Here is an 11860-nt window from a genome sequence, read left to right on the forward strand (position 1 = left end):
CAAATTCCTGTTACCTGGTGGCAAGTAGACTATATTGGGCCACTTCCTCTATCAGAAGGTGCAAGGTACGCTTTTTGGCTGTAGACATGGCTACGGGACTTTTATTAGATTTCCCAGTAGCAAAATCCAACCAAAAAGCTACCATACGTAGTTTAGAAAAGTTAAGTGCCTTTTTTGAGGTCCCCACACATGCAGGCAGTGATGGGGGACACCATTCACTGGGCAGTTAACCCAGGCCTGGGCTACAGAACATGATGTCCTTTGGACATTTCACTCACCCTATAACCCCACAGCAGCAGGGTTAATTGAAAGAATGAATGGTCTTTTAAAGGAACACTTAAAGGATGATAAAAACTCCCTACAACAATGGACTCAATGACTGCATGGAGCTTTCATTAACATTAACTCCAGACCCAGAGACAGCTGCTCCAGCTCCTGTGGAAATGGTAACCGCAGGGCTCACACAGGCTTTAAGAATTCAAATAAAGGGGCCAGCTGCTCTCAAGCTGCAGGAGGCAATGATAACAACCTGCTCTTGCCTGTGCCACTAACACTAGAAATGGGAGAATAAGCTCAGTTGGCCGTGGTCCTGGCCTATGCAGCCTCGTTGGCTGGGCATCCTAAGCCCATGGGGGGTTGGGGTTGCCCAGAACTTAAATATTTGACCACAATTTATTCAAAAAATGCCTAAAGTGTATATTGTTACTCCTAGGCCCCCTATACCCCAGGGAACGATGTGTATTACTATGTGGACTCTCATTATGCCCAGGTTAATTTTAGATCTAACCCCTTAAAGCCTTGTACAACCCCAGGGGGGAAAGGTGTGGTATCTCAAACCCCCACACAATGCTCCTTTGCCTAGAACACTGTTATCTATGGATGGAAATGTAGCTTGTGTATTCTTAGATCCCCAAGATTTATCCCTTATTGTACCCCATAAACATCTTTCTTTTCACTCATAGCACTGCAGGAAATACATTTCTATGGTGGGCTTCTGCTGTAACCTCAGCCCACAATAGGTACCAGTGCTGGGTATGCACTGACTTGCCATAATCAGGCATCACTGGCCTCCCATGGACTATCACTCCAGCCATCCAAACCACCTGGGATGCTATGCTAGGGTGGCAGAATACCCACCAATGGCAGGCATGGAAGGAAAACTAGATGTAGAGTAAAGCAGAATGCCTGGTAGTGTTATCCTTTAGATATTTTAGCACAGGCAGTGCTTGAGCTAAATGGTAGAACTCATTAGCCTGGCCATAGCACCACTTGCTAACAGGTTTCTCATCTCTCTATACCAGTATATTATTGCTATGTTGTTTATTGTATTGTTGTAAATTATGGATGCAAAGTCTGTCCTTTGGTCAACATAAACTGTTGTGCAGGGGTGGATTGTGGCAAGCCATGGCCTGAGCAAAACAGGCCTGCAGATCTTTGGTGCACAGCAGTCTGCATGACCAAGGCAGCTAAGTGTTTAACCTACTGTCTTTGTGAGCCAGTAAGGAGAAAAAGGGTAAATTGACCTTCAAATGTAACTTTATGGGAAGCAGGCAGGAAGTGAGGGTCTCTTAGTCTCACAAAAAGAGCAAAATGTAATTGTTCAAGTGTTATTCTAGTCCTTCCTGCACCACCCCTCAGGTCAGAGTGACCTGTTCCTGCATCTATGCTCCCCCCACCCTTAGGAATGTCTTTGTCTGAAACCCTTATAAAAGGGCTTGCTGTTCTCTGAATCATGTGGCTGATTTTCCCTGTAAAAGTGGTACCTGCCCGGCAAGAAAAAAGCCATTTAAATTCTGCCTCTCTGTGAGTAAGCCCCAAATAAAGGTCATGTTTCACCAAATGCTGGACATTTTCTTTGGTCTTTTGACTGGTAAAGCCCCCTCAGGCTGTGACAGGTTGTTGTTGCCTTCTTTTCTTGACTGACATTGTTGGGGTCTCCAGTATAATATGGAATAGAAGTAATGCCTAAATAAATGTTTTATACCTACAGTGAGGATGAGGATATAACACATCCATTTCAAAGTAGTCTGCAACATTTTCAGTTTACTTTTCTAAAGCTAAAATCCATCTCCCAGTATATTACACTGGTTGCATAGGTGGAGGCATGGAAAGCATAAGTCACCTCTATAACATTGGAGATCCATTATAGATTCTCACAAAAACTTTCAAAATGTATAAACTCTTAGTGTCTTTGAATATTTTACATATGGCCATTCAGCTTACTGTTAAAATTTAGCAAGTAGCAAAAATAAATGCATTCTTGGAAAGTAAGATTTGATTGCTGATACTTGAATAGATTACTAATAGCTGTATTAGTGATTCATCAAATCAAGTTGAAGAAATAAACCAGAATATAGATGAATAGATCACAGATATGAAGTATGAGAGTAAATTTATGAGACAAAGATGATTTGATATATTTTTAAATCTAATTTAAGAATGAATATACAAGAGAATGGAAGAAGTTAGAATTTATTAACTGAAGAATCAATTTTCAGATTTAAATAATGCACTAAAATCAAGCAATAAAATTTGGAGAACTTAAAGCCACTCATAAAATTTCATTATAAACTCTGAACTCCAAGGAAATTAAAAAAACCTTACAAGATTCCAGAGAGAAAAGTTCCAGGTTGCCTAAAAGTAAAGAAAATCATAGGGGCACTGGATTTCTCTTCTGATAACTTTGAAAAAAAAATAAATGAATATTTGTAATTTTACAGGGAAAAAGAATCACGAACCTGGAAACTATGCACAAGAAATATAAACATAAAAAATGAAATAAGTAGTCAAATTTATTAATGCAAAAGAGAATGAGTAAAAAGTAGAATGCTAGGCAAGAGTATTGAACAGCAAAAAGATGAAGTTTTATAAGTGACAAAAGGTGCTGTTGTACTGGTTTGAATATATTATGTCTCACAAAATGCTATGTTCTTTAATGCAATCTTGTGGGGGCAGATATATTAGTGTTGATTAGGTTGGAATCTTTGGATTAGGTAGTTTCCATGGAGATATGACCCACCCAACTGGGGGTAATACCTTTGATTAGATAATTTCCATGGAGATATGGCCCTGCCCATTCAGTGTGGGTCTTGATTTGTTTACTGGAGCCCTATAAGAGCTCAGACAGAAAAATGCGCTGCAGCCAAGAGAGACATTTTGAAGATGGCCATTTAAAGCAAATTTTTGCTAGCCCAGAGTTTGCTCCAGAGAAGCTAAGAGAGATGAAGCCCAGGTTTGCCCTAGGATATGCTAAGACAGGACCACTAAGTGCTTAGAGAGAAATATCCTGGGAGAAAGAACCAAGAATACACAGGAGCTGAGAGAGGAACTGAAACATAACCCAGGATCGGCAGACACCAGCCATGTGCCTTCCTAGCTAACTGGTTTTCTGGACACCAATGGCCATCCTTCAGGGAAGGTGTCTTATTGTTCACACCTTAGCTTGGACACTTTTATGGCCTTACCACAGTAACTTTATAACCAAATAAACACCCTTTAAAAATGCCAATCCATTTCTGGTAGTTTGCATAACAGCAGCATTAGCAAACTGGAACAGCTATTCACTAAGGTAATAGTAGCAAACACAAAATTTGTTCATAAAAATTATAATAGAAACATTCAAGATGAAACTATTAGAATTATACAATAAATATAACACATGTACAATTAGATGGTATGGTAACACACTTCTCTGAGAAAGTAGAAAAGAATATATGAGTGGAAAATCCAAATATATTATACATGCACACACATATATACATACATATAGATATGTACATATGCATGTATAAACACACATATATATTTAGCTGTAGATCTAAATAATGAAGGGCTATCTCATGTTTGTGAATTGGAAAACATAATGTTAAGATGGCAACACCATCCAAAGCATATGCTATGCTTCACAGCCTATGTCATTGAGGTAATAGTTGGTCGTGGAGTATGATGGAGAGTCATTTCTCCCAGGACTTCTAGTGAGGATATGCAAGCCATGGCTTTGTCACAGCATAATCATAGGGCAAAAAGAGCTTTAAAATTTGCTCTCAGTAAGAGTTTCTTGGGAAAATTTATTCCAAACATGTGTCCCATCTGTTGAAGGTTCAGGATTAACCTGTTGTCTTACAGGGGACACGATCCCAGTGCTGCTAATGTGGCTGCTTTTTGAAATCTGTCACCATGTCTTGTAAAAAATAGGTGCCCAGTCTTTATTTGTGTTATGGAGTGGGTCATTAACAGTTATTATATTTTCAGCCTGCATCAGTCCTCATTTACTCCTCCGCATGGACTATATTCTCTGTGAATAAAGGTTCCAGTCAAATCTCTGAAATCTAGTACTGGTAGGCAGTAGAGCAGGGAGATCAGGAACAAGCTGGTAGCTTTGGGCCATATAGTCAACCTCTCTGTGTCTCTGTTTGCTCATCTACTAAAGTGTGGGAGGTGATAATAAAGGGTATTAAGTGAGGTGATGCATGTTACCCATAAGCCTGGTCCATGGTAAGGGCTCAATCAGTGGGAGCTTTTCTGCAGCTCTCAGATGCTTTGTTCTATGTGTGTCTATAAGCTCAAGATTTTAGTTGGGTTGTTCAAATCTATATCCTTAGGGATTTTATTTAAATTCCTTATTTATTTAAATACACAATAGCACATGAGGTAAGACCTCTTCTAGATATATGGATTTCTTATTGTGTTTATAGTAAATAGACCAATTGTTCATATTACAATATGGACTCAGTACCTGGGGAAAGGAAGGCTGCATTATAATTAAAAATGCTGCCAGAGTAGTTACTGGAGAATATTTTCTCAGGTTCTTAAGTTCCTTTAAGCAGAAAGTTCATTTTTTTTTTTTTTTTTTTGTCTTTTAAGGCCTATTCTTTATTTTCTTAGTGATATTAGGTGCTTTACAAGTATGAATAATAACCTGCCATATGGTTTGTATCCCTCCATTTCTTTAAATCTGAAATGTAATGCCCTGTGTGGCATGTTATTTCTAATGTAGAAAAAAATAGCTTATCAAGCACAGAAGTTTACTCTAAAGATACAGTTTAGTATTATTAAATTTATAAATTTATTCCATGTTTTAAATGGTAGCCAACAATCCACCTGATTTTTGCTCATTTGGCACATTCTTCTCAATTCTGGTCACTAAACTATATCCTGAGTTAGGATAAAAGTAACACAGCTTTCAGGCTTTAAAATGACTAAATTTAAACTCTCAAGAGTCATGAGGTTGTCTGCTCAGGAGAATATTTTCCATCACTTACAAAAAGTTACATTTGGCATGTCAAGAAGAGCGAACATAATCCCACAGCTGCAGCCATTTAAAATGAAAGAAGACAGCCATAAGGATTCATGTAGAATGTTTTGAATATTCCCATTGAGCAAAATGATTTAATTGACTTTTCAAGGACAGTGATCCAAATTATCCTATATGCATCCTTTGGAAATTTAAAGATCCTAGAACAGCGTCTTCCATGTGGGACATCTTGAGAGATAATATTTTTGTTTCAGTGAATAATTCAAATGAACTGCCAGTCCGTGTTAATTTGATGATGTTTCACAGAGTGTAGTAATTTTGTTCTTTAAGATTTACAGACTTTATAGGGAAGGAAAATTAAAGCCTCAACACCCAAGACAAGGACAAGTCCTCCAATAAAACTGGCTGCATCAAAGGTGGACTCCGTGCAGGTTGTGACGTTGGAGTCAAAGTGGTGTTTGTTGAACCTGATGTAGTCACTGTGGGAGAAGCTGTAGGAGAGGCAGGCCGAGTTGTGGTTTTGCTGTACAGTTGGTCGGCAACGGAGTGGCAGTAGGAGCAGAACAGAAGTCTGCGCAGTTCACCACCTGGTTATCACTAACTGTGGAATTATGTGAACAGCTCTTATCTTCTTTACATGCTATCCAGAAGCAGGTAGTATTAACAATGCTAGCACTGACACAGAATAAGCAGTTGTAGCTTTCACAGATTCCTGGTGCTAGAGTGGTGGCCGGAGGGGGGGCGTGGTCGCCGGGGGCATTGGCGAAGTTTTGGTGGCGGGCGCTGAGGTTGCGGGTTCAGTCACGGTCCGAGTGAGGGTCCTTTGTCAGCTGCTGACAGCACACAGAGTGCAGCGAGGCAAGTGGCGGCCCAAAGCGAAGACGAGAGAGACCGACATTGCGTCCTGAGCCCTGGTGATCTGCGAAAGTTTCATTGTATTTCATAAACATTTATTTGTTTCCATTGAGGAAATTTCTAATAGGATTTTTTTTTAATCTGCAGATTTTATTGAGATATATGTACAAACCATATATTCTGTCCAAAGCAATCAATGTCTTACATTGATTGTACATTGATTGTATCACTTAGGTGTGCAATCATCATCACACTCAATTTTAAGACAATTTTCATTGCTCCAAAGAGAAAACTAACAGATAAACACACAAAAAAGGAAAACTCAAAACACCCCATATCCTCCCCCCCATTAATGACCCCTCATATTGGTGTGGTACATCTGTTACTGTTGACAAAATATTAAAGCTTTTTTGTTGATATAGTCGGTAGCTTGCCAAGGTAATTTTTCTCCATATGCCACTCTATTATTAATTCTGTATACATGTCTTATGTTTTTGTAGTTCATGCAAGAATTTATGTATATTTGTAATGCTAATCAGTGACATACATGACTTTAAACAACCCCTTTCAATCAAATCACCTTTTTACTTATAATCCCAATAATGAGCTAGCATCAGGGCCATCCATTCTCAAACATTTAAGTTCAACCTGGCCAACAGTTCTGTACATATTAAGTAGCCAATTCCCCTTCTCTAGCTTCTGTCTATCTCTAGGTACCCTATAGTCTGCATTTTAAGTATCTGAGTTTACATATTCTAGTTAGTTCATATTAATGAATTCATACACTGTCTAATCATACGCTATCTCCCACTGAGTTTTTATTTCACTTAGCATTATGTCTTCAAGGATCATCTATGCTGTCACATGCTTCAGGACCTCATTCCTTCTTATTGTTGCATAATATTCCATCATTTGTATATACCACATTTTGTTTCTCCACTCATCTGTTGATGGACACTTGGATTATTTCCATCTTTTGACAATGGTGAATAATGCTGCTATGAACATCAGTGTGCAAATATCTGTTCATGTCCCAGCTTTCAGATGTTCTGAGTATATACTGAGTCACAGAATTGCTGGGTCATAGTTCAACTCTATATTGAGTTCTCTGAAGAACCGGGGTTTATCTCACTTATGGGAGACATTTTATAGCCTGTGTCCCTAGAGAAGGTGGGAGGGATCCCAGCTGCTGCCTGTGGGGCTTTCTGAGTTGTGTGGGACTGAGTAATGGGGAGGGGAGAGGACCTGCTGGTTCAGGATGGAAGTTTCCTGATATTTTTTTCTCTTCTTCAATGCAGTGTTTACAGAATCCTTCTCCACTCTGTACCTTCCTCTAGAATTCTGAAGAAGTGAGAATTGTCCATTTTTTCTGTGAATTTCTGGGGACAGGTTTTCTGTAGCTGTTTATGTCACCATGTTGATCACATCACTTCTTTTTGAGAATGCACCTAATATGTTTGTTTCTTCATAATAACCAGGATCTTCAAAAAGCATATTTTTGCTTTAAATATACCAGTTTACAATAATGTAGTTAATGTTGTATAAAGAATGTTTTAAAAGTTGCAAAATTGTTTTCTATCCCATTTCTACAGCTAGTTCATTGTCTGATCTCAGAAATAACATTTGATCAATCTGAGCCTCTATTCTTATCAATACCTTAAATTTCTGCTATGCCCCCATTTTTGGTAGTTATGAATTATTATTTAGTGAATGTCTATCTGTTTAATCACAGCCAAAGTGTGTGGATCACAGATTGTTATCTTGGAAGATATCAGGGTTATTTAAATTTGTAACTGTAAAGAATACATTCTATTGATTAAAATAGAATCTCCTAAATTTCAAAAGTATTATATGATGAACAGAGCCAAAAACAGGTCATGCCCTCACCTGAGAGCCACATTAAAGTCTCTTTTCACCTGTTCTCCCCACCTCCTCATGGTAACACTATTCTGTGGCTCATTATCTGTCACCTACCTGAAGACCAAAGCCAGCCATTCACCAGGAACAGACAAACTCCTCACCCGCTTTTATAGAAGTGTTGACCATGCTCAACATCGTCATCTTTAGTTTATGGAACAAGTAAGTCAAGGCAGCCCTCCGGAGAAACCTGGGCAAAAAAAATTCTGACCCAGGGGTAAGTTCTTGAGGACCATGCAAATGTGCTCTTTGAGAAGATGCACACATTACCCAGAAGTAAAGAGCTTCCTTCATAACAGTGACTGTAATTTCAGAGTCATCTCTTTTCTCAGAGGTAGGGTTCTGATTATCAAATTCTGGAAGGAAGTTGGCTGCACAAGAATTTTTTGAGGTGAGTCCAACACTAGACAGATTTTGCAAAATATTTTAGTCTATGTTCAGAGTATAAACTGCTAGGTACTATCCCAGCAGCCTGGAAAATTCTTTTTTATACCCTCAGGCATTTTCTACCCCCTTAGGGGCCCATCTGATTTATGCCCTGGTTATAAGAAGGCCTTTTCCTACATATATCTACCCCACTGTCTTTTAATTCCCTAATAACTGTAGGAAGTACATTATTTCCTACCATAAAACTGTTTTAATAACTTCTTCAACTTTATTATTTAGTACATAATATGGAATCAAAAATTTCTTTTTGTGACTTTTGGGTACCCTAAAAATAAATAAACATGCAACAAAAAATTTTTTAAAGAGCCAACACTTAAGTTCAGAGGTACCTGTTCCAGAATATTAAAAGTAAAATATGGGAAATTTTTATCTGCATTCCATATGTGGGTATGTTTTTTTAAAAAAAGAATTAATATTAAAATTCAGGATGAAAGAAGAAACCTGAACTAAATAATAATTACATAAAACATTTTCAGGATTGTCATAAAATTTTTAAAATATTATATATGTGCAGATGAATCTGAGCTCTTTATATTTGACATCATCCAGAGATTTGCTCTTATGTTTACAAAACTTTCCATAGCTCCAGGCATCATTGCAGGCATTGCCTTGCCTTTGAACTTGTGCTTCTCAGGGAAGTGTCTGTTAGCACTTGACCTGTGAGGGTTTATTGAGCTGACATACATTAGTTGTAATATGACAAAGTGTGGAGTACTCTGACTGCTACCATGAGTTAAGCCTATCCCCCAAATAAAGTGATTTCATCTTCTCTCCGAATGTGATGTATCCAGTAATGATACCTCTACCAGGGGATAGTATTGATAAAATATTCATATTTTATCACTGATTGTCTAATTCATTCATTTAAACATAATACTTTGTTGTCTTCATTTACATATGTACATGGATGTTAACAATGGAAACAACCTAACCATGCAAAAATAACTGGTCTATTATTTTATAGCTATTACTAATTATTTGCATGCATTAGACACATTAATTTATAAGTATGTTTATTAATCTAGGAAGACATGAAGAAATTATTTAAGTATAAAGTAAGCTAAAGATATTTGTATAGTATTGCCCATTTTTATTTTTACAATAAGTTCAGAAATAAGTTTCATCGAATGTATAGGAAATGTTAGTTTCTCTAAGCAGTCATATTATCGGTGATTTTTTCTCATCTCTGTTTCTAAGGTTTCCACAAAAAAATGTAGCTCATGTGTAATAGAAAATGTAGAATATTTAATTGTGGGCATTTGTCTTATGTATAATACTTGATTTTCAGAGATAACAATAAAATACATTAAAATAATAGTGTTTCTTTTAAAGTCTACTGTGTTTGATATTAGTAAAGCTAGATCAACTTTCTGTTGGGCAATTTTTACTTGGTATGTTTTATTCTTTACTTTCCAACTATTTGCATCCTCATATGTAAGGTGCATCCTAGTTATGTTTTTCTTTTTTTAGTTCTACTGGGATACGTAATTATTTGGAAATTCAGGCTGTTTATATTCCTATAATTACTGCTATGATGGGGTTTGTAGCTACCATGTTTACAAATGTGTTTGTCCAATCTATTGCTTGCTTTTTATCTCTTCATTTACATATTTATAATTTAGCTCATAATGCTTTATTATTTCGCTTTCATCACTTAGCAGCTTGTTTGCAATACATTACTTTGTTGTTCTTTTGTGGCTATCCTAGAAATTGCAAGATGCAAGATTTGTTATAAGCTAATGTAAGCTACTGCTTTTACCAATTTGTGCTCTTTATGTATGGATGTTGAGTGATTTCTAGGATATGCTGCAAATTAAAAAGGCATAGTATGAAGGGTGTCTATAGAATGCTATTTTCAGGTATGAAAGAAAGTGATGAAAGAAAATACACATATCTGCCTATTTGGTGCCAAAAAACACAGCAAGCACACAAGAGGGAAATAAATAAACTAAAGTGAGTGGTTCTCTACAAGGGATAAGTGAGAATGAGATGAAGAGATGAGTGGGAACTGTTAGTAAGGATGAGGAAGTGGTGATGCTTCACTGGATTTGCCATTTTGTAGATCTGTGACTCTTAGAACCACAATAGCACTTCATATACTCCCCAAATAAATAATTAACTAAAATCAACCAGAATGTGAGTGGCAACCAAGTGTACTACAATCTTTAATAAAATGGGAACAGTATAAAATAAATTATCTAACTACATTGTAAGGGTGAGGAAGAGTAATCTAGCTTAGGTAACTTTGGAAAACTACTTTGACTGGATACTATTGTGTTAAAGATAAACTAATTATACAAATAGTGTTGCTCTAGTTAGTAAATCCATTTCCATTGCTATTTCCATAGCTATTCTGAAACTATTTAATGTGTTCAGTATATTTAAAATACAAGTAAATACATTGAGAGCTAGGTTTTTCCTTCACTGTAGGAGAAAGAAGTGAGAATCAGGAAAGGAGATAGATTAGAGTGAACTCTGTGGTCTTGAATTGTTATTAGTGTTATTGGTAAGATCTCTTGACTATACACACACACATAGAAACACACACACAGATATATATATATATATATATATATATATATATATATATATATATATACACACACACACACACAAACACACAGAGTGAGGGAGCAATAAATGTATAAACATAAATGGTTGTATATGCATGATTTGCAAATATATATTTATAAACACACATAAATGTACATATATATTCTTATATACAGAATAAATTATATATTCCCTATGTCTCTCTGCTAAATGGGCTAGTAGCAATGATACCCACTTAGCAAAGAGCACTTGTAGTACCACATCTGGTTTCTAAATACCATTCTCCAATGAAAGGAACCATAGCTCCTTGGAGAAATGATGGATTCCAGATCCAAAGCAAGGAAAATAAAATCAGCTTATAAAATCTTGTCTCATAAAATAAGGAAGTACTTGAGAAGGAATGAGGGCATGTTGTAAGGAAACAGGAGCCAAAAGGAAGGAATTCCCAATGAGCAAAGTTGAAACAATTTGTAATGAAGCAAATATTATAGCATCAGAATTTAACCCATAAAATAAAATGAATATCCAGAAGCACACACTGATATAAACAACTGAAGAGAAAAGAAATAAAAGGAAGGAAGGAAGGAAGGCAAGAAGGAAAGGAGAGAGGAAGAAAGGGAGGGAAGGAGAAAGAACTCTTCCTCACAGAAGAATTCCATTTAATAAATATAGAAACAAAGAGGGAAATACAAAATCACCTTTAGGCAAGCATCACAATAAAATTATCACATGCAAGATTCACCAGTGGATTCTAAAATCAGTGAGCTAATGTTTGGTGAGAAAAGACATTTCCATAGTCTCAAAATACCTCCCCTAAGGTATTTATTAATTGCC

At 36.7% G+C, this 11860-nt stretch overlaps 1 pseudogene; it reads right to left on the bottom strand.

Annotated features, from left to right (window-relative positions):
- Positions 1-5554: 5554 nt before the first annotated feature.
- Positions 5555-8046, bottom strand: LOC119540763 (annotated as a pseudogene).
- Between the last annotated feature and the right edge of the window lie 3814 nt (positions 8047-11860).

The sequence above is a fragment of the Choloepus didactylus genome, chromosome 7 (assembly GCF_015220235.1).
Source record: "Choloepus didactylus isolate mChoDid1 chromosome 7, mChoDid1.pri, whole genome shotgun sequence".
NCBI classification, from domain to species: Eukaryota; Metazoa; Chordata; class Mammalia; order Pilosa; family Megalonychidae; genus Choloepus; species Choloepus didactylus.